The sequence below is a fragment of the Lissotriton helveticus genome, chromosome 3_1 (genome assembly GCF_964261635.1).
Source record: "Lissotriton helveticus chromosome 3_1, aLisHel1.1, whole genome shotgun sequence".
NCBI classification, from domain to species: Eukaryota; Metazoa; Chordata; class Amphibia; order Caudata; family Salamandridae; genus Lissotriton; species Lissotriton helveticus.
The window spans coordinates 190,257,296-190,280,188 of NC_136061.1; the positions used below are offsets into that span (position 1 = coordinate 190,257,296).

Below are 22,893 nucleotides of genomic sequence, written 5' to 3' on the forward strand. Positions count from 1 at the left end.
AGAGTCGTCTCTACCAGATACATCGTTACCGAAGGTAAGTAACTCGTACATCTGATGGAATCTGTGGCTAGTAGTCTCTTTCACGTAGAACAGATACCCTAGCAATACCCACGAGGAAGGAGGTCTGCGAAAGGACCCCACCAGACTGAACAGGACAGAAGGCCCACAGGAGAACAGACCTGTAGACCAGGGAGGTAACCTTGTACCTACCAAGCAAGAGGACCCCTATAAGCCAAAGACCAGCAGTCCCAGAAGGGATGTAGGAGGAAGGAAGAGTGGAGGCCCACACACTCACAACAGAGGAACCAAGGGCAAGGCCGGAGAGGCCAAAGCACCCCAATCCACCCCCAGGGCAACAGAGCTTACACCCAACGCCAGGACAGGCAGAGTAACAAGAAGAAGCCCAGAGGGCCCAAGGAAACCAAGGAAAGAGGCGCGCCCATCCAGGTGGAAGGCAACAGGCAAGCCAGAACAGTAGTTATAACCATAAAAAGCCTGAAGCATGAAGGACTCTAAAGCCTCCCAGCTCTCAGCACAAGAACAGGAAGGAGAGGAAATGCCGGACCTACTAGTACAAGGGCCACGCACACAAACTCAAGAAGCAATAGCAACATACAGAAACGCCATGGAGAACAAGCACCCGAAGGCATCCAGCACTCCCCAGCAGAGCATCACTATTTAACAGCTTCCACAACCCCACATAGGGTACGGTAAGTCCCAAAACATGGGAACCCTCTTTGGAAGAAGTTCCGCAGCAGAGGAGAAAGCAAAAGCGTCACGGGAAAAACCAGCCCCACGGAAGGCTTGACATCAGCCCAAAGAAAAACAGAAGGCCTAATCTCAGGGCCAAGTCTGTGTAACAATGCCAGCAAAAACACACACACACAGGCAACAAGGGCCGTGCATCAGCCAGTAATGCCAAAGTCCCAGCAAGGAGGGTTCAACAGCCAGCACATACCAACTACCGCAAGGGCATCCAAAAGGCCCAAACCCAGGTCAACTCAGCAGTCACTGAGGAGGGGAAGGAGGAGGAGGAGGAGAATAAGGCGGAGGAGAACGGAGCCCCGCCAGGAACCTCTGGATGGCAGAGTCAGCCGGGGCATGGAACAACAGGCTGCCATCAAAAGGAAGATCAATGAGCCTCTCCCGAATGTTCTCAGGGAACACGCCGTCTCGAAGCCAAGTATGGCAACGGAAGGCGACCGAGGAAGCCATGCTTTGGCCCAGCATCTCCGACTTGTCCAGAACGGAGCAGAGAATTAACACTGCTAGCTCCCAGCCATCCGGAGCATGATGCTGTAAGTCCACCTAAACAGTATCCTGGGAAGCCGCGGATCCCAGAGACTCAGCCGAGTCCCACAACCAAGAGTAGGCCCTCGCCAAGACACACAAGGTGTTAAGGGCCCGCAGGGCAGCACTGGTAGAGGTAAACATGTTGCGCCTCCAGAGTCCAGCCAGCGGGCCTCCCGTGACGGCAGAGTTAACAGTGGCGGCAGGGAGGGGAAGGCGGTCTGCAAAAGTGTACTGGCAGCAGAGGGGCAGAGGGGTAGAGGGAGAGGCACGCTGGGTCACGCAGTGCCGGAAGGTGTCCGTGCAGAAGGTGTTGAGGCACCGGATCCCCAGAGGCGGGACGCCTCCAAGTCCCAGTCAGGGAAGAAAGGAGCGTACCCTCAAAGGGGAGGAAGATCCCCCTCCCACCAGAGCCCTAGTGTAGAACCTCCAAGAGATGGTCGGCCGGGAAATGAGCAATCGGGACCCACATGCGCAGAATACCCACAGCCGTGGACAACGCATGAGCGAAGGCCGCCCCCGCCTCCCTAGGGCCCCACGGAGAAGAAAGCAGTTCCTCCATGGGTGACGGCTGCAGACTAAGGTGACCGTCCCCAAAGCCAAGCGGGAAGGGCAACGGCCAGACCTGGAAGCCAGAAGGTACTGAAGAATGGGGGACCTGCAGCTCCTCCGACGAGCACCTCAGCCTCAGAAAAGGTGGGGAGCCACCCTTCGACGATGCCGGTGAAAAAGCCACCACACGGCTGCCAGTCTCTGGGGAAGACGACACCAATATGCAACCAGCCTCCGGAGAAGAGGGAGCGTCCGAAGACGAATCCGCGGCACGACCTCTGTGTTGAGCCGAAGAGTCCGCACACTGAGGCAGGACGCCAGCAACATCCGGCGCCTAAGGAGAGACCGGATAGAGCTCCTCCAAGTCACACCATGCCTTGGACTGGAGTGGGGCCGGAGCCAAAGTGGCCAAGGGGTGGCACCGACTCGACCTCCTCCGAGGCAGCCACCTGCGTGGAGGGATAAGATGGACCGGAGGAGTGACCCGAAGTCCAGCGCCAGCTGCGGCCCAGAATGTTCGGAGGCGGTCCGGCGACCCATGGGGTGGGGCCAGGGACGAATCAACCGCCCACTTGCCCTCCGACGAGGCAGCCGCCCGCGGGGAGGGACGAGAAGGGCCATGAGGAGTCCCCACCCCACCTCGACCCAAAGCGGGACAAGGAGAGGTCACAGACCCCTGTGGCGCTGCCAGAAGCAGGCACCGGCGCCTTGGCGGCATCAGCTCAGCCTTGGACGAGGCCTTCGCCAGAGGCCCGATCGGTGCTCGGGGATACGACGCGAGCCCCGGCGACCTCCCGCGACACCACAGGGACTCCCGCGGGAGTTTGTGGCGAGGCAGAGATGTCGTGGCCTGAAGGAGAAACCCCATAGGTGGGGCACCCCAACAGCACCACATCTTTCAAGCCTGGATCAGAACCATTTAGAACTGGACTGGAGCCGCCGGCAGGCAGCGCCGCGGAGGGCCTCGTGCGAGTCGAAGGATCCATCGACGCCCCAGGAGGGGAAGGAGGAGGAGACGCCAACGAGGCCCACAAAGCCACCGGGGAACTACGCTCTTGCGACATCAGAGAAGGACAAGGACGACCGCCACGCCATATCTGAAGCCGTCTGCCGGAGCTGATCGAGGGGAGGAAGTCGACCTGGAGAGACGCGCCGATAGAAGTTTCATTCGGCGCTTCCGCCGTGACTTCGGCTTCAACTGCAGACACGCCTCACTATGAGTGGTGCCGTGATCCTCCCCCAAACACCACATACAAATGAGATGAGGGTCCGACATAAGACGCCCACACGACGTGCAAGTTTTGAAGCCTGAAGGCATTCGCAAACTGTTCCACCAGACAGAATACAATTATGGTGAAGAAAAAAGGGCCCCAAACAGGCCCGCAACAAGACTATATACGCGTTGCACGTGGTAAAGGAAAAAACTGACGTAGGCGCACCGGGGTGGGGTTTATGTGACCTCGCTGACATCACGTACGCGGACGGCGCCTAGACGGAGTCACGTGATGTCACCCGCCCCCGGTGTGCAGGGATGCTGTGGCAAAAAAGTTTCCTGATCCAGTTTCACGCCTGGGGATAATTCTACATGAAGGAATCTGCGGCTAGTAGTCTTTATCAGATCTATCTTTTTAACAGCTAAGTTTGCTACTGTTTTTGATTGACAATAACAAGGTATTCTTATTGCTGTAAAGCGTATTTACTGCCTTGCAAAACAATTCCTACTGCATTTTGAAAAGTATTACTTCTCTTAAAACTGTTATTTACCTGCAACTGAGTTGCTCTTGGTAATAAAATAAATTAACAAAGTAGTAACTTGAGTGAGCGAAATCATTCCTTGCCTGAGTGTGTACAACAAATGTTTAACACACCCCTCTGATAAGCCTAACTGCTCGACCACACTACCTCGAATACAGCTTTTAGTATTATAACCTTTAAGCCTCTATAAGTCTCTGGGTATCTACTGGACTCTGTGCACACTACACCTTACTTTGGTATAGTTTATAAGAGGCAGCTTCCTACACACTGGCATATTGAAAGGAATTTGGATGGCCAGAATTCTCCCTGGAGGAAAGAAACGTCTTCCTGGTAATACTGCCAGCATGGGGATGGATGCAGGCCTGGCCTCCAAATAGGTCCTGCAACAAACTTCCCACATTCACTCAACATCCATAACACATGGCATTTAGCTAGGTGCAGTAGCTGCTTGCCGCAAGGGCTGGCACTACGGACAGCGCCACGCTGAGCATGGGTGAAGGCACTGCAATGGACGTAAGAGCTATGGTATGCATGGCTGGTGTGCGACTTACTGATTGTGCTCCAGAGCGTAACTTGCAAATCTTAGTGTTTTTCGGGTTTGAATTAGTAACCATAACTGCACTTTAACTTTAATTGAACTCCTTGTGAAGGGGTGACTGGGGAATCAGGAAGAGGCTGTAGACGACGTTTAGGTAACGAGGGTTTTATTTTCATGTACAGCTTTTTATGACGAAACGTCAGTCTTTCTTTAGCAAATTCTGCTGGATCCGTGATGGCTTATCTGGTATTCCTTTTCTCCGTGCCTGGGTGGTTTTGGGGGCTTCTGGATAGTAGTGGAAGCTTCCTCTCTCGTGGCAACCGTAAGGAAACAGAAAACAACAGGACCGTTTTAGTGTAACGTCCTCATACTGTTATCTACCCGGGGAACCAGGGAAGTGCAAGGACACCACTGAGTTGTGCTTGACTAAAGTGCTTAGTGAAGGAGTCGTGGGGACAGCCATGAGGAGGTAGGAAATACACAAGGGATCGGGTAAAGGGAAAGATACTAGGAGGGCGTACCCTGCGCTATCGAGGAACCCCACTCCTCCTCCCCACCCCACTCGAGAGCTTTTCCCGTACCTGTCGCAGCCACACCCCTCCCTCGGGAGTGTGGCAGGGCGCAGCACGGAATCGTTGGCCTCCTGGCTCGTCTGCTTCTCCGCTTGTGTCGTCTTCTTCTTCTCCTAGACAACGCCGTCCTCCTCTCGACTCTTCTCCTTTGGTGATGTCACACGCCGGCTGTGGAAGTTCCGTGTTTTTCACCAATCCGGTACAGTTGACGTCATGGTGGGTTGGGCCGTCCTCGGATTCTCGCGTCCAGTTAAAGGCGCCGCTTGTATTTTCATCTGTGTAGCTTTGCCAAGGGTCTTGCGCGTCCTGCAGGGAAGGAGGTGAGGAAACTGAATCAGTGAGCTGTCACCATTCCACCTCTTGTTTGTCCCCTTGTGAGATGCGTTCCGCGTTACACTCCTCTAGATATACATTGAGCTGTTATAACTAAAACAAACAATTGAAATTCTCCAATTCCAGATCATGGCATAAACCATAAATTAAATCTTGCCTTTGCATTGCAAATGACATCAATAAATCAATCAATCAATCATATAATTTGTAAAGCGCACTACTCACCCGTGAGGGTCTCAAGGCGCTGGGGTGGGGAATGCTGCTACTGCTCGAAAAGCCAGGTCTTGAGGAGTTTGCTGAAGGTCAGCAGGTCTTGGGTCTGCCGTAGGTGGATGGGGAGGGTGTTCCAGGTCTTGGCGGCGAGGTGGGAGAACGATCTGCCGCCTGAGGTCGCTCTTCGGAAGCGGGGGACTGTAGCGAGGGCGAGGTCGGCGGAGCGGAGCTTGCTGGTGGGGCTGTAGAAGCAGAATCGTCTGTTGAGGTACGTTGGTCTGGTGTTGTGGAGTGCCTTGTGTGCGTGGGTGAGGAGCTTGAAGGTTATCTTCTTGTTGACTGGGAGCCAGTGCAGGTCTCTCAGGTGGGGTGTGATGTGGCTGCGGCAAGGGATGTCGAGGATCAGGCGTGCAGAGGCGTTCTGGATGCGTTGGAGCCGTCTCAGGAGTTTGGCCGAGGCTCCTGAGTAGAGGGCGTTTCCATAATCCAACCTGCTGCTGACAAGGGCCTGGGTGACTGTTCTTCTCGTTTGAGTGGGGATCCACTTGTAGATCCTACGGAGCATGCGGAGGGTGTTGAAGCAGGAGGAGGAGACGGCGTTGACCTGTTTAGTCATGGAGAGAGTGGAGTCGATGATGAACCCTAGCTTGCGTGCGTGGTCGGTGGGTGTTGGAGCGGTTCCCAGTGCGGTCGGCCACCAGGAGTCGTCCCAGGCCGAAGGGTTGGATCCGAGGATGAGGACCTCCGTCTTGTCTGAGTTCAGCTTCAGTCGGCTGTTCCTCATCCATTCAGCAACGGCCTTCATTCCTTCGTGAAGGTTGGTTTTGGCGGTGTGGGGGTCCTTGGTGAGGGAGAGTATCAGCTAGGTGTCATCGGCGTCGGAGAGGATGCGGAGGTCGTGCCGACGGGCGACGTGGGCGATCGGTGCCATGTAGATGTTAAACAGAGTTGGTCTGAGGGATGAGCCCTGGGGTACGCCGCAGGTGATCTCGGTGGCTTCGGAGCGGAAGGTGGGAAGGTGGACGCTCTGTGTTCTGCCGGAGAGGAAGGAGGTATTCCAGTCCAAGGCCTTCTCTTGGATCCCAGCGTTGTGGAGGCGTGTTCGTAGTGTGTGGTGACAGACCGTGTCGAAGGCGGATGACCGGTCCAGGAGGATGAGGGCCGCCGTTTCTCCGTTGTCCAGCAGGGACTTGATGTCATCGGTGGTGGCGATGAGAACAGTCTCGGTGCTGTGGTTGCTGCAGAACCCGGACTGGGAAGGGTCCAGGATTTTGTTCTCCTCGAGGTAGGGGTCAGTTGTTCGTTGACGGTCCTCTCAATGACCTTTGCCGGAACGGGAGCAGGGAGATGGGCCGGACGTTCTTGAGGTCCTTGGGGTCCGCCTTGGGTTTCTTGAGTAAGGCGTTGATCTCGGCATGTTTCCAGCTCTCCGGGAAGGTTGCCGACTCGAAGGAGGTGTTGATGACTTTACGGAGATGGGGCGCGATGGATGTGCTGGCTTTGTTGAAGATGTGGTGTGGGCATGGATCTGACGGAGATCCGGAGTGGATGGTGTTCATGATCTTGATGGTGTCATCGTCGTTGATGTTGGTCTAGCAGAGCAGGCGGTTGGTGCGGATAGTGGTCGTGGGGGCGGAGGTCTCAGTGGTTAAGATAACATCTCAAGTGACAACATTCATTACATCATTAACAACCTCCCCATTGATCACACTGCTTGGTCCATAACGTGCACCACATGGGATTTTTCAGTTTTGCATTTGCTGAACCATAACAAACCTTCAACTACATTGCAGAGATCTGTTTCAAGTTTATCACTACAGAAGAGAAAAACATACAAGAGAAAAACACGGTTTACTGCTTCAGACAGCATGTAATAATTACAGAGAGAAACAACTTTCCATATAGTCATTATACCTTACTGCACAAATCTGACACGTTGCACTTTGGTTTTGGGTAAATGTGAGAAGTTGGCCTGATGTGCAGTGCTCACTATTCTAGTGATCACTATATATCAGTCCAAACAACCCTTATTGATGATTGGTTGTAAGTCAACCTTATAGACCAGCTATCCTAGTAGCATGGATACGAGCAGTCTAAGGCTAAGACTCTAGAGGGCGTGTTAAGCCAGCTGTTTTACCATCACATTACCCCTTGAACACCCAGTGAAAGGACACCACACAAGTTGTTATGAAAATAAACAGTGTATTTATTTATAACAAGACTACCCTGGCTCTTTATGAGACAGGGAGCTAAGCACACAACAAAACTCTTATGAAAATACTTTTAAGTTAGCACGTTACACAAATGCCCGAGGGGCACGAAAAACCATATACGCTAAAAGTGGAATGCGAATTACTAGCAGGTAAGTAACAGTTCTAATAGGCTTTGGAATCGCTAGGACTGGACTAGGGAATCGTTAGATTACTACTAGGAGGCCCAGGGGACTCGGGTGCAGAGTGTGCACTCTCACGCGGGATGCGGGACAAAGTCTATGGAGGCTAGTAAAGGCAAAGTTAGTGTTCACGGGCGAACCCGACCTGGTGGGGAGAAAATGACAGTGGATCCTGACCCTTGGATAGTGAGGCTATGCTGGGACACCGGAGTGCCGAAGTTACCTAGCCCAGGGGCTGCAGCTGCATAGGTCTGAAAAGACGTCGGGGATCTCGTTGCCGGACCAGGAGCCTGGAAGGAAGAAGTTGCTGGCAGGCGACCAGTGAAGAAAAGTTCGATGGATCCAAGCCTGGATCAAGGAAGAAGAAAACCTGAAAGCAGAGGGGACCAAGTTCTTGAATCACTAGCCAGTGATTAAGTGGGCACCAGGATGGCACCGGGCGAAGTCACCGCAGTCAGGTGAGTGGGCGCTGCTGGGCTCTGCAGTCTCTCGGACCAGGAGGCGTTGTCGGCGACCAGGATGGAGGTGCGAGCTGTCCCACGAAGGATGAAGTCGTCGGCGTCGAAGTTACCCAGGAGTGGGCAACAAGCCTTGGCTAATTCAAGCCCACGCGGTGGACTCAAAATGGCGTCTTGAGTGGACCAGGAGGGTCCGGGGTGCTCCTCTTCTGGAAGGGAGCAAGGGCCAGTCTGGAGCAACCAGACCAGCAGCAGAAAAGTCGTCGGGCGTCGTCAGGAAGGCCACAAGCCAACAGGCTAGTAGCCAAACAACGCGGTGAGCAGCGGAAAGCAGAAGGGCCCCACGCAGATCGTGGAGATGCTGGGGGGCTGCTCTTCGGTGCTGGAGCTGCTCAGGGTGGGGGCTTCTCGGACCCCAAAGCACTCACCAGGAATTCACTCGGCGGGCTTGCTGGAAAGAAGTCGTGCAGTCTTGCAGATGGCCGGTCCCTTGAGGTCTCGTCGCACCCACGGTTCTCAGCTGGGCTGTAGAGGTGGGTAGAGGTCAGAGGTGCCAGGGAAGCCGGTTCTCGTCGAGCTGGGAAGTCGGATTCCGGAGGAAGGACTTGCAGCAGACCGCAGTGTTCTTAGATGGTGCCTGCGGATGCAGGGTGACTACTCCTTAGTCACAAGGGAGAAATCTTAGGAAGAAGTCTTGAGTTCCTTTCGCAGAAAGTAGTTTCAGGATTCAAAGATGATCTGATTTGGAAGGGGGCCAGTCTCTACCTTTATCCTGTAAAAGGGGGCTGGCACGCGACTAAGTCCTGCCCTATGGGTGGGACTAGGAGGGGGGTGGTTACACCCACTTCCTTGGCGGGCTTTTCCCCAGCACAGGGTCTGGAGTGACCCTGGAACTGGTTCCAGCCAGCCTATGCACAGTGAGCACCGGGGTGCCACGTGCAGTCACCTTCCTCTAAAGCCCTGCCTACCTACAATACACAAAACCCTGTCTGGGACGGTGCTGGCACCGCCCCTGGCAGGAAACCCTTTGTCCTTATCTCCTGCTCTGGGAGGACTCCCAGCAGCAGGAGGGCAGACTTGTGTCTCGGTGGCAGCATCCATTTTGTGGATGCTAAGGCTCTGTCTGACTTTTAACCGGGTTATAGGTTACAGGCATGTCGTGTCCCTCTAGAAGGGTGGAATGCTAACCCCGTCGCCAGAATTGGCGAGGGGTTAGTATTCCAATTCGTATGACACCTTACTCGACATGTTTTGATAAAGCGATACCAGAGTTGGCACATAACCGCGAGGATTATAATGCACTTAAGAGTATATGGTATGCGATATCATGGAAACGGCTAAGGGATGGATCCCGAAAGCCGCAGACAGGCTCAGCTCATGCCAGAGCACTATCTCACACGATTCCAAGCACTCTGCCTTCAGGATTGTTAAGGCCTGTGTTGTATAGCTCCTATATATCCTTATATCGTGTTAAGTTAGCATAGGTACGTTTCAGATTTAAACGCCATTTTTCCTTTCTTGCAACTTCTGCACACGACCCTTAATTGTTGACTTAGCTTTCAACCTAGTAGTTTGCCGTGGTGAATGTGAGAATAATATGTTATTGCTCTATCTGCTTTGTTTAATAAAACATGTCTGCACGGAGAGTGCTGAAGTTTCAGGAGCAACACGATATGGAATTGTTATGAGGTCTGATCTCCACGCCTTCATAGTCATAACACAAGTGCAGCCTTTGCCAACTTGGGCTTGAGGCGGGATTGATATTGCTTTGCACGAGAATAGTTAACACACTTGATGCGGTGCACATGCAGAGAGAGCTGGTGTATGCTGATGTGATTCCTTCATGCTAGGACACTAAGGTATGGGCCCGCCCTAAAACAACCCAAAGAGACCTTCTTAGATAATAATATAATATATGTGTTAGGGAGGGTGAGATATAAGTGTTGTTAACTCTTATTCATTACAGCATGTTAACATGCTGTCACCATTCGCTTTTTATGTCTTAGTAACTATGCTGATAATTTTGCTACTGATAATAAGTATACTTGTATTATCAAAGATACTGCGCCTGAGAAGACGGCATTAGTAAATAAACATTTCAAATGCACATGTGTCTTCTTTACTCCATGTTCTGGTTTGTAATGATAATATAACGAAAGAGTGTTCATGAGTCCCACGTACCCTGAGGTACTGTAAGTTCATGTTCTGGTTTGTCTAAACATTGGGTGTTTGATATGTCCAATGAGACACTGTAGCTAGCTCGGTAAGGGGTGAGTTGGTTGCTAAGGTAAGTTTTGGGACATCCTAATTTGCCGAGGTTCCACTCCTCTGTGCACAGTTCTGTGTGAGTACAGAAACCCTGCAACATGGCGCCCAACGGTTTCGGTGGTCTTATATCATGACACTCGAGTAGTTTATCGTTCATGCCTTAACCCCTTCACGTCCGTTTCCGGAAAACGGGGTGTTGGTGAAACCTACCTATTTTTTGAAATAGGTCTTTATTCAAGCTTGATTCTTACTTAAACGGTTTCTTTGAATTACTACCCAGTTGTGCTACAAAGTATTCTTTGTGTTTTCTTGTTTCCAATTCTGTGATGGCGGCAGCGGTGGCTATTGCGCAGCATAGTCGCGTAGCGGTACGCAACCATCTTCAGACGTACCAGGTCCCAGTAGATGGGATGGCTGTGATTTTCGTGGTAAGTGCAGATCCGGCGTTTCCTTACGAGTTGTTTTACTCTTGGGTTACGTTTCCGGCTGTGGACGCTAATTCTGGTTTGTACCACTCCTACACCGCCTCGGATGTCCCGGCTGAATATACGCCATACAGGGCATTGGAAATACCTATTGATCATTGGCAGCATCGAGTTTGGTTTGATGGCGCCCTCCCCCACTCTTTGTCCCGTGCGAGGTTAGGTCCACTCTCAATTCCAGGTACTAATTGGCCTGCGCTGGGTGGCTTTACCCCGCACCCGAATCACGGGGCTTGTACCCTGATAGAAATTCGCAGGCTGCATGTAGTTTCCATTTCCGTGATTCGTGCTTTAGTGCAATACATCGGTCGACATCTTCCTGGTGGTCCCCAGGTGGGTGTGATCGCTCCCATGGAACGAGGCGGAATGCGTCTCAATCCTGTTATGGTAAATTCGGTTTTTGGTGCGCGTCCTGTTGACAACGATGACTTCCCATTCTGGCTAGCGGAGAAGTTTGATCAACTGGAGGCGGTTTTTCCGAATTCTACTCCTGCTGATAAACATAGAATGTTGACGATTACTCTACCGAAGGATATTACTCCTGAACTTGCTGACTGTGAAAGCTGGGGAAAAACTTTTGCGGCAGTTTATACGAGGTGCTTCGGCACCCCGTCTATGAATGCCCTGCCTGAAATCATTAGACGTGTTCAGAATGATCACGGTCCAGAGGCAGCGGTGGAATTGGGTATGCGCCTGTGTGGTTCTTTTGAGATTGTAAGTGATCTCATTCTCTCCAATGTTAAAGGAGATGCAGTTAACTTTCAGGTGTCGAATGCTTTGGCTGCTCTGCCCGATGCCGACAAACCCCGCCATTTAGCAAAGATTGTAGTGGCCGCTTATAAAACGATTGGCCGCACAAGTAGAGGTCTAAAATATTTTCCAGTAAAGGATAAAAAACAACCACAGGGACAATCTGCAGTGACAGATGCCCAGCCCAAGTCCAAGAAATCGAATTGGCCTAAAAAACGGACACAGGGGAAGCAGACAGTGCAGACTCAGGGTTCTTTTCCTGCAATACAAGCTCCTGCGCCATCCGAAAAAGTTTATGATTTGCGCGACCGCGCGATGATTAAATCACCTGATCGTTTTCAGGGTTCTGATCAACGCTCTCCTCGTTCCTTTCAGGACACATCGGCACCAAAGACCGGTGGAGGAGGAGGGGGTGGACGTGGACGTGGTGGCCAACAAGGACGTGGTCAGTCCCGCCAGACGGACGGCGCAGTGAAGCAGGAGGATTCTACGCCTAGGCGTCCGCAGTTTGCGAAAAAGAAAGTCGCAGCCTTAACAGCGCATCGATATGCCACAGATAGTGAGAACGCGGCTTCGGAATCTGACGTGGGCTCTGACCTTGCTGGACAGCGCGGCGGAGATAACCATAGTCAGAGAGGCGCTGCGTCCACTACTGAGGGTGACAGCGACTGATGTCTACGTTGTGATAGAAACAGCGGATACGAGACTTGCTCCCCCTGAACGACTATATGAAATTGTCCTGTTAATTGAAGGTGACATACAGCGTACCGTTAAAGGTGTATTTTGGGAGAATCTGTCTTCTACATATGATATTTTGCTTTCGGAGGCTGACTGGCCCCCACCTTTTGTGCTCGCGGCGCCGCGAGGGGAGGAGGTGATCCTACCCAGTTTCGCGAACTCTGTCTCGAAAGAGCATGCGCAGCATTTTGCAGAAGAGTGGGCTCGGGCTCTCGCGCCGGCTCTGTACCGTAACCAATGTGGTTGGGATAAATTGTCGCCTTGCCACGAAATTCCGTTGCGGTCTCAGCCACAGCCTCAACCTCAATATCCAATTCGGCGTGAAGCAAAATCTTCCGTCGCGGAAATCCTTGAACAATTGGAATATCAGGGAGTTATTGAAACGTGTGTGTCACCGATGAATAATCCCCTTTTTACTGTGAATAAACCTGACGGATCATATCGTTTGGTTTTGGATTACCGGCATTTGAACTCGCATTGCCGTAACTGTGCAGTACAGAATACCCACGGCTCTGCCCTAGTGGATAGTCTCGTGCGTAAGCGTTTCAAGACAACGCTTGACATATCCAATGGTTTTTATGCCCACCGATTGGACAGCTTTAGCTCCCAATGGACCAGTTTTACAAGCGCTGGAGTCCAAAAGCAATTCCGGCGTCTTCCAATGGGCTACAAGAATAGTCCTGGTGTATTTACCGCTCGAATTGTCTCTATTCTGGAGGCACTCGACCCTGATGCTTTTTCGTATGTGGATGACATATATCTCACAGACGACGATATTTGGGAGCATCTGTGTCGTGTAAATTCTCTTGTTTGCAACTTCGCAGACATGGGTTACAAATTCAACTTTGCAAAATCGCACATTGCTGAACACACAGTGTTGTTTTTGGGCTATGAGCTCAACAATGAAGGTAGAGGTTTGGCTCCTCACTTCTTGGAGAAGTGCGCACAATTGCGCGCACCAACAACACTGAAGAAATTACAATCCTTACTGGGCTTTTTGAATTTCGGCAGAACTTACATTCCGGAATATGCCCAGCGTGTCAAGCCTCTGTATGCTTTGATACAACCAACTTTCTCAAAATCATGCTGGCTGCCTGAGCATTCAGCCATTTTGCAATCCTTGCAGGCTGATCTGCTCGCTTCTAAATATTTACTGACTCGTGATAACCACACCAACCTGGTAATAAGAATTATTCCTGGGACGGTGGGTTTCACCTACCTCACTTTTAATGAAGGTGACACAGTACCTATTGCTTACAAGTCACACTTGTACACCTCGGCTGAGATGCGGTTTCCCACCATAGAAAAGGTTTTAACTGCTGTACAGATGGCAATTCTAAAAGAACGTGCTCTGTCACAGGGGAAACGCATGCTAGTGGTAACACCCTGTCCTCATTTGGAGGCAGTCACGAAAGCCAGTGTACCAAATTCAAAGGCTTTGCACCCTCGGTGGATTCAGTGGGCTGCGTCATTGTCATCCGCAGATGTCATGTTTATTTTTGACGCCTCCTTACGGTCACAGGAGTACTTGCAGTATGAATTCGTTCATCCTGCTCCTCTGGCGATGCGACCTTTGGAGGACTTCCATTGCATCATTTACACTGATGGGTCGGCGCAGGTTGCGCATGGCTCTAAACATGCCTACGTTTCCGCATGCGCCATTGTGGTCGGTGCTATGTTGAATGACGAGTTCATTTCCAGGGAGGTACACACGTTGCCCCTGGGCGATTGCACTGCACAATTGGCAGAGCTTCGTGCTCTATTACTAGCTTTGGAGTACGCAGACCCAAGTGTTACTACTTTGATTGTAAGTGATTCTTACTACTGTGTCCAGTCTTACAATGAAAACTTGTTCTTTTGGATTCAAAATGACTTTCGTGATTCCAAGGGTAGCACAATAAAACATAAAATGATCTGGGTTCGAGTGGCAGAGCTTAAAGCTATGTTGCCACTCGTTTATGTGATTCATACTCTCGGTCATCAGCGCGTGGGAGTACACGCTCTTGGCAACTCGCTTGCTGATGAAGCGGCGAAATCAGCAGTATCTACATACTTAGTTGCAGCAGTTACTAGGTCTAAAACCAAGATTGATAGCGACATCTTGGCAGCGGTTGCTGCCTCTGAGAAGGGAAGTAAACATCCTTCGGGATTCCCTTCGAAGTATAAATACCACTTAAGTCCCGAAACGGTTCCTTTTGTGACAATTCCTGATGTTGGGGAACGGCTGATTCCCAACTCGGATCGCAGAACAGACTTGATTACAGCGGCTCATGAAGGTGTGGCGTCTGCGCATGCGGGCGTCTCAGCAACTGTAACGCAATTACAACAACGTTTCTGGTGGCGGGGACTGTACAAACAGACGCGTGATTATGTCCTTCTTTGTGACATATGCCAGCAGATTAAACCTTCAACTGCTACGCGTCCGCCTCAGACTCAGTTGTACATTTCTAATAAACCACTAGGCTGTGTTTATTTAGATCACTGCGGTCCATTTTCATCTGATACTGCGTATAAATACATCTTAGTAGCAGTTGACTCATGCACACGCTTTGTGTGGTTATGGCCACATCGCAGCGCTGATTCCCGGACTGTCATCAGAGATTTGCGTATCTTTATAGGGATTTTTGCCTGTGGTACCTTCCATTCGGATCAGGGTCCGGCTTTCGCCTCTAAGGCGTATAAGGATGCCATGACTTCGATGGGGGTCCAAGTCAAGTTTTCGTCACCCTACAGACCCGAGGGTAATAGTGTAGTTGAACGAATGAACCGTGATTTAAAGCAATCTTTGACAGCCCGAGTTATAGGCACTGGCAGAAACTGGCTGGCTCACCTCTATGGCGTGCAGCGTGCTCTTAATAATCTCCCTAGAAGGTCTCTGGGTGGGCGGACCCCATACGAAATGCTCTTTGGCATCAAGATGTTCGTCCCTGACCTTGACGGTCTAGACTCGGTGGTTCGCGCCACTTCCTTTGACGCAGATGAACATTACAATGTTTTACAGAATCTACAAAAGACGAGAGACACTCTTGCAAAGGAACATTTGCCCTCCACATCGGATGATGCGTTGCAGATCCCGGTAGTTGGCTGGCTACCCCAAGTTGGAGAACTGGTTCGAGAGAAGATCGACAACAAGAAAGAGTTTGGTCCCTCCTATCGAGCTCCGGTCCCAGTGCTTGGAGTGAAGGGCACAAGAACAGTCATTTTACCACCACTTCCAGGTCGTAAGGAAAACAGGTTTATTTCTATTGACAATGTCAAGATACACAGAGTGGCCGATTCTTCTTAGCATGACACCGGCTGTTTCCTGTCCTTCCATTGTGAGGAATTCAGTTATGCCCACTGCTTCTAATAATGAACCTGAGGTGGCCATCGAATTACCTGCTGTTTCCAGTCCGTTATTGAATAATTTACCAGGAACTAACCTTGATGAGACAGACTATACATACCCCACTGATTTGTCCATGCCTGACCTGCAAGCTCGTTTAGCCACAGAATCCAGATTTTCATTTGACTCTGCTTCCCTTGCCTCGAAAAAACCCTCTAAAATTGCAGTATATGCTAGCCTGTTTAAAAAACATTTTTTGATACCTCCTTGGATATACATTTGGCTGGTCCTTTTTTCAGTTTACCTTTTTATGTCAATTGGTTTTGTGTTTTATTTTTTTCGCATTATGAATGGACACTATGTCGAGGAGAGAACTTGCATTACTCATTTAAATGGAACTTTGGCCCCACTTTCCTCTTCACATTCTACACATAGATTAAAAAGAGACTTGACTTTGGTTAACATCACAGCGTGGCCTGTTCTGGATGGAATCGCGTGGGATGCAGTTCGTTTTCAGATTCATGGTCCAACGGAAGTCGTTAATGTCCCTAATGTACTAAGAGTTAATATGGGGGATGTAGTGAAACAAAACATTCGTTCTGATGATTGGGATGTTAATGCTGTGGAGAGTTTGTTTTCTGATTTGAAATATTATGCTGCTTTTGATGCTGAGGATTTATATTTAGAATCTGCTAATTATGGTGAATTGTTCTGTTACCAACATTATGGCAATCACTTCTTACACAAGACATCTTCCCGGAGGGATGCGGTTAATTTTACTCAGTGGGAACATTGCCCAGCACCAACACAAGGGAGTTCAGAAACGTTTCTTAAAAAGTATACTTATTTCACTGACTTTAATCAGTCCAATCCCGAGTCCTTTTATTTTAAATTTCACAAACAGCCACAGTCCAAGGTTCGACTTACAAATACAAAATTGTTATATTCAAAAGCCTTCCTGGATCAATTAGTTACTGGAGGGTATGAGTTATGGAAGGATACCATCGACCTTAAATCAGTTTGGGGCTCAAGGGCCTGGCAGGTACGAGGCACTGAGGCTTTGCACCGTGCATGTCTCATCCCAAATCATATGTGGTTTTTAAATGAAACCATTTCCCAGACCACGTGCTTTGGATTGGCTACATCTAAAAGGTTAAACACCCCGTCTTTCCCGGAGTTGGAGGAATATGAGAATTGGAGTAATTTTACTAAATTGTCCATTAGAGAAATACAGGCTTTGCTTCTGAATTCCTCCTTTAACATTTCCAGTATGAATCCCAAGGGTTGGCTGCTTTGGCACCGTAGTGCTGATTCTTGCCAACAGAGATTTTTAAATATAACTAACGGTTTTAAGGCTGTTAGATCTGATCCCCGTTTTGATTTGAGTCATACTGTCACCTCTTACTCAGTTGGCAAGTTGTGTCAAGCTTGGCTGAAACATTCAACTTTACCTGCGGTTAAGTATCACCTTTCCAAACTGAATGCAGATGTGGATTTGAATGATTTCATTAAAGGCCCAGCTAGTGGCAGGTCGAAAAGATGGTTATATGGGGTTTACAATGAAATTTGGAAACTCTCACAGATTGAGGCTGCTTCACGCCTTAGGGCTATTGATCAAGCAAATCTTGAAAAGGTGCTTGCAGTGGTTGACAATAGCATTAACGTGCTTTCCTCTAGAATTTACACATTAGATAATATTGTGTCGTCTGTTGTTGATATTGTGCATGATGAAGTGTCTGTATTATACCATGGTCAAAATCAATTACGTTCAATCATGCAGTTTGCATGGACACTACAGACTCTAAAAATGGGTAAAGTTCCCTGGGGATACATGAACGTTTCCTCTTTGTTTGCACCGTTTAATTTGACAGACAAACAACGCTTGCTTTCAATGCGTGACGCTTCCTTTTCTATGCTCCATATTGAAAAATTGGAATCTTTACCTTTCTCTGTGGCAGAGACCACTGCTGCTACGTGGCTTATCCACGGTTTAATAACACTGCCTTTTGCTTTATATAAGTTTTCAAATTGTATGAAATATGTGCCAATAGGTCGTTTTGAACCCTTAGGTAGCGGTTTTCTTCATGAGGTCTGGTCACTCCCATACACATACAGATGTTTCAAGGATGACCAAGAGGTTTATCTAACAGGGGATGAGTGTACTGAGACTCCAGATCATTCTTTAATGTGCAGACACATACAGTTGCACGGTTCATGTAACAAGGACCGCCCGAATATGGCTTGCGTTTTACAGGGCACGCCAGTTCCTGCTATCATCCCCACGTTTAAATTGTTAGAGAATGGTAGTTATTTAATGCTCAATAATGAAAACTGTTGTGGTTTAATTAAAGGTATAGCTTTCATAGTAACAGTTAGTGAGCGAGTTATTTGCTGCAGAAATGTTCTTTATCCTCCCACACGTGAACATAGGGAGTCTTCCATTTGGCCACAGATACCGACCTTGGGAGCAGAATTCAGCGGCATGGCTAGAATAAGAGCTCTATTGTCCCAGAAAGAGGTGGCCTTGAGCTCGGCCCGTGAAACTTTCGTGCTTCACATTGCTAACACCCGCACGGAGGTTCAGGCTCTTTTAAACACTGATTTGCCCTTGCATTTCGGAGCCATGGTCCGTTCTATCTTTAACGCGTCCTCCACGACGGGCCTAGCACATTTTTTTAAAGTTGTTAGCGGTGGTCTCGTGACTTCCTTTGAGAAGATTTTTGGAGTCATCCCTGCTTTCTTCCATTCTATTTTTTCATCCTTGTTTGGAGGGTTTCCGTTTTTGCTTGCATTAGCGGCTGGCGCATTGGTGGTTTTCTGCCTTTTTAAATATGGATGCCCTTCCTGTGCAAGACCACGCACGGCTACTACTGACGCGGTTTCGCAACCGCATGCTTGATTACTATGGCACACTGCCGTTAGCGACTCTAAGCACGGCTTTTGGATTATCTTTTCGGTTCTCCTATTTCACCTGTGTCCAGCCTGTATTTCGCTGCCTGACCTGTGATTTCCTTTGGGCCATTGATTTGTGTCTCTGCGGACCGATATCTGCTGACGTCGATTTTGATCAACTGATGAGTCCTATCATTGCTCACGAGTTGGTTTGTTCTGACGAAAGGATTATGGCCTTGGCGGTGGCACATGGACTAATGGGTCCCTGGGATGTGTTGTCGGCAGCGCGAAATTTCTTGGAACTAAGTTTTCTTGAGAACCCACCGAGCTGTCCTCTGATGGTTATAGAGGATCCGGTGATGGAAGATCACGTATGTTCCTTTCAACTTTTAAACTGGATGGCTGAACTGTTTTCGGATGAGGACAGTGACTTCCTCCTTGAGGCTGTTGCAGCTTACTTTTCATATACAGTCTTATCATAGACACTGCCTCAAATTGCCATGCTGATTGATAGCATTCCCTTGATTTTATTGACTTTTGGTCAAGACATTTTATTTTTTGCTTGCCTATTGGCTTGAGCCACATTATATTTGTGGGCTATTTTTTTAGCATTATTTTTTATAATTGAATTTTTATTCATGCTCGTTTATAAATGGATTCTGCTCTCATGTGATGGCACTTCTGTTACCTTATTTAGTCCGTTCTCGGATCATGGGGGGGTGTTGTATAGCTCCTATATATCCTTATATCGTGTTAAGTTAGCATAGGTACGTTTCAGATTTAAACGCCATTTTTCCTTTCTTGCAACTTCTGCACACGACCCTTAATTGTTGACTTAGCTTTCAACCTAGTAGTTTGCCGTGGTGAATGTGAGAATAATATGTTATTGCTCTATCTGCTTTGTTTAATAAAACATGTCTGCACGGAGAGTGCTGAAGTTTCAGGAGCAACACGATATGGAATTGTTATGAGGTCTGATCTCCACGCCTTCATAGTCATAACACAAGTGCAGCCTTTGCCAACTTGGGCTTGAGGCGGGATTGATATTGCTTTGCACGAGAATAGTTAACACACTTGATGCGGTGCACATGCAGAGAGAGCTGGTGTATGCTGATGTGATTCCTTCATGCTAGGACACTAAGGTATGGGCCCGCCCTAAAACAACCCAAAGAGACCTTCTTAGATAATAATATAATATATGTGTTAGGGAGGGTGAGATATAAGTGTTGTTAACTCTTATTCATTACAGCATGTTAACATGCTGTCACCATTCGCTTTTTATGTCTTAGTAACTATGCTGATAATTTTGCTACTGATAATAAGTATACTTGTATTATCAAAGATACTGCGCCTGAGAAGACGGCATTAGTAAATAAACATTTCAAATGCACATGTGTCTTCTTTACTCCATGTTCTGGTTTGTAATGATAATATAACGAAAGAGTGTTCATGAGTCCCACGTACCCTGAGGTACTGTAAGTTCATGTTCTGGTTTGTCTAAACATTGGGTGTTTGATATGTCCAATGAGACACTGTAGCTAGCTCGGTAAGGGGTGAGTTGGTTGCTAAGGTAAGTTTTGGGACATCCTAATTTGCCGAGGTTCCACTCCTCTGTGCACAGTTCTGTGTGAGTACAGAAACCCTGCAACACCTGCCATAGGAGTGACTGATAGGAGATCTGTGTGTCCATTTTAGGGTTAGATATAGGTATACTATATCTAAAGCAAAGGGTGAGTACACCACCTTGCCCCAGCTGTCGTGCAGCCAGTTGTGTCAGTTTTAGTTAGTCAATCCAGGGGTGGCACAATACATGCTTCAGCCCCTGGGAGACTTCTGGGTGCACCTCAGCCCTGGGTACAGGGACTTGGAGAGGGCCCAGGGCCAATTCAGTACCTGAGTACAATTTGGATAGAGAGAACAGCTAGGCTGTGGTTCTGATTAGCAGGCCCACAGCCAGGGAAAGTCGTAAACCAGTGCAGCAAAAAGCAAAAATCTGGGTGATCATAGGATTGCAGACCCTACTCTCCTACAGTAAATAATTTTCTTAAAACAAATATATGTAATAAAATGCCATGGCAACAAATAAGAGTCAAAAGTTGCCACGGAAGAGTCTTGTTCCATTTTAACTCCCATAAGAATCTTTGCTCTCTGAACAGACAAAGGAAATGGTGAAGGAACTACATCAAACTTGCCATGAAAGTAGAATGCTACTCAGAGAGGCTCCACTGTTTGGTGTGGTGTAAACTAATTTATTAGGAATTAGCATTTAAATAAAATGTTGGGGTAGGCTTGAAAGGGTTAAAAAGTTAGACATATCTGAACAACCAGTCTACAAGTGATTGTTCAAGGAGAAAATCTATTATCGCCTATTTTGGGTACACTGAGTGACCCAAGCACTCAGTCTAGCTGGTCGCAACTTGGAGAAAACCGTTACTGTAACATGGCTCAGGGACTTGGACTCTTGAGTCCTGAAATATAAGATTTATGGACCTGTGAGGATCCAGGGGAGCACTGGCTGACCCCCTGGCTCAGGTAGTTGGGAGTGGAGAGGAAGAGCCCCAACGAGACCCCTTCAGTCACAATGTACAAAAAAAAGTAAATTTTAGCACAGAGTTCACAGATCCTGAAGAATGAATGGAAGCAAGCCACCCCCTTCTATAAACAACAAAAGGCAGCACACCAAACAAAGCATATGCCCTCAAAATAATTATACCAATATATACTAATACTTAAAAGCACAATAAAATTAGATAACACATATTCAACCAGAAGATGAATGTTTCCTTCATAGTGATATCTTTCATAGAATTAATGGTAATATGATATGTAATCTCATTTGTAAGATTTATTACCATTATAATTGAATCTCGCATCACTGGTAAGGCCGTAACATTAAATTTACTGTGCCAGTTATGGTTTCAATAGCTGTTCCGAGAGTTATGGATTGCAGCGCTATCCATAATTTGAGAATTTCAGTGGTTTTACAGTTTTCATCCAAAATTATAACTGTATTTCAACTCTGGCCACCTGCCATATTTCTCTCTTAGTTATTTTTATATTGTGCCATGGGCAAAGTGGTTTGTAGAGCATGGCAGACGGCATGGATTATGGTTTAAGTTGCATACTAGAACTGGCAAAATTCTGAGGTTAGAATAATCTTTAACTCTGTTTTTAGGAAATTTCTATAGGTTTTTATGATGCCCGTCTTTCCTGTGTCATGTACCCTTTCAGCGCTGTGCAGAACCGCAGGCCATATGCAGCGGAGGTTGGCCAGACCCTGCACCCAACTCACCACGGGCAGGTAGCTGTCAGGATCCAGCAAAAATGGCTAATAATACAAAAGCAAGCCACATGTTTTTGATTACAGTGCGTGGGAAAAGCAGACAACCCAGAAAGGATGGTTTAAGAGAGAAGGCTGGAAGGTCTGGCATTCCAGTCTAAGAAATTCTCAGGATCATGGAATCTGGTAGCTCTGGGTCAGCATAAGAAACATCAGTGGTAGCACCACTTTGCTTCACAACCTTCTTGAATGTACGGCTCCTGTCTGGCATTTAGTTCGCTCAACGTCCCGGGTTTCTGCACTTTTGTTGTTTTTCTTCCTCAAATTTGCATTTTCCTTCCTTTTAATAGCCAAATGTTCCTGCATATCCAATTTCTTGCTTCATTCTGGAATTCTGTGAAGCCCCCTCAGCAGGATTTCCTAACGGAATCCATCCTGGCATTCTAGTGCCGTTGTTGTCACTGAGTGGTGCTGCTAACATCATGAACCACGAGGCTTAAGATTCAGTGCTTTTTCCTTTATGATGTACTTCAGGATGCAGACACCTTGAAATCCCCCCCATTCTAAACGAGTGATTGAGGTAAAATAAATGGGGGTTAAGCAGGGGGTGGAAGGGGGCGGTTTGTAAACTCCGAAATTGGTATAGACAAACTTCTGACTCGAGAACCTGTCTCGACCCTAAAATCTTAAAGATGCAGTCCCTCGATTAAGTAAAATGGTATTAGGCCCTTCCAACAGCAATGACTTAGAATGATTTCAGGTACAAAACGAACAAGTACTCGGAGAAGTTCATCACACACAACTCAAATCTTGCAAACATCAATCACAAGAATCAGCCACTGAATAAAATGCAATCCATAAAGCCTATTGTTAAGGTAATGTTCAGTGCATGTAGAAATGTTTTATTATCCAATCAAAATTGAGAAACAAGCGTAACATGCCTATTGAGGGGTCTAGAGACTTCAGTCAAAAGCAAAGTACTGATAACAAGGAGAAGGTGCCAGAAGACAGTAGCAAACTCTTGCTATAGACAGAAAAAAAGAAATGGCCTGGGA

At 48.3% G+C, this 22,893-nt stretch overlaps 1 protein-coding gene across 2 annotated transcripts in view; it reads right to left on the minus strand.

Annotated features, from left to right (window-relative positions):
* The window catches only part of FKBP6 (FKBP prolyl isomerase family member 6 (inactive)), an 875,880-nt gene that overhangs the window by 176,291 nt on the left and 676,696 nt on the right, over positions 1-22,893 (minus strand). The gene's annotated exons all lie outside the window — the stretch shown is intronic.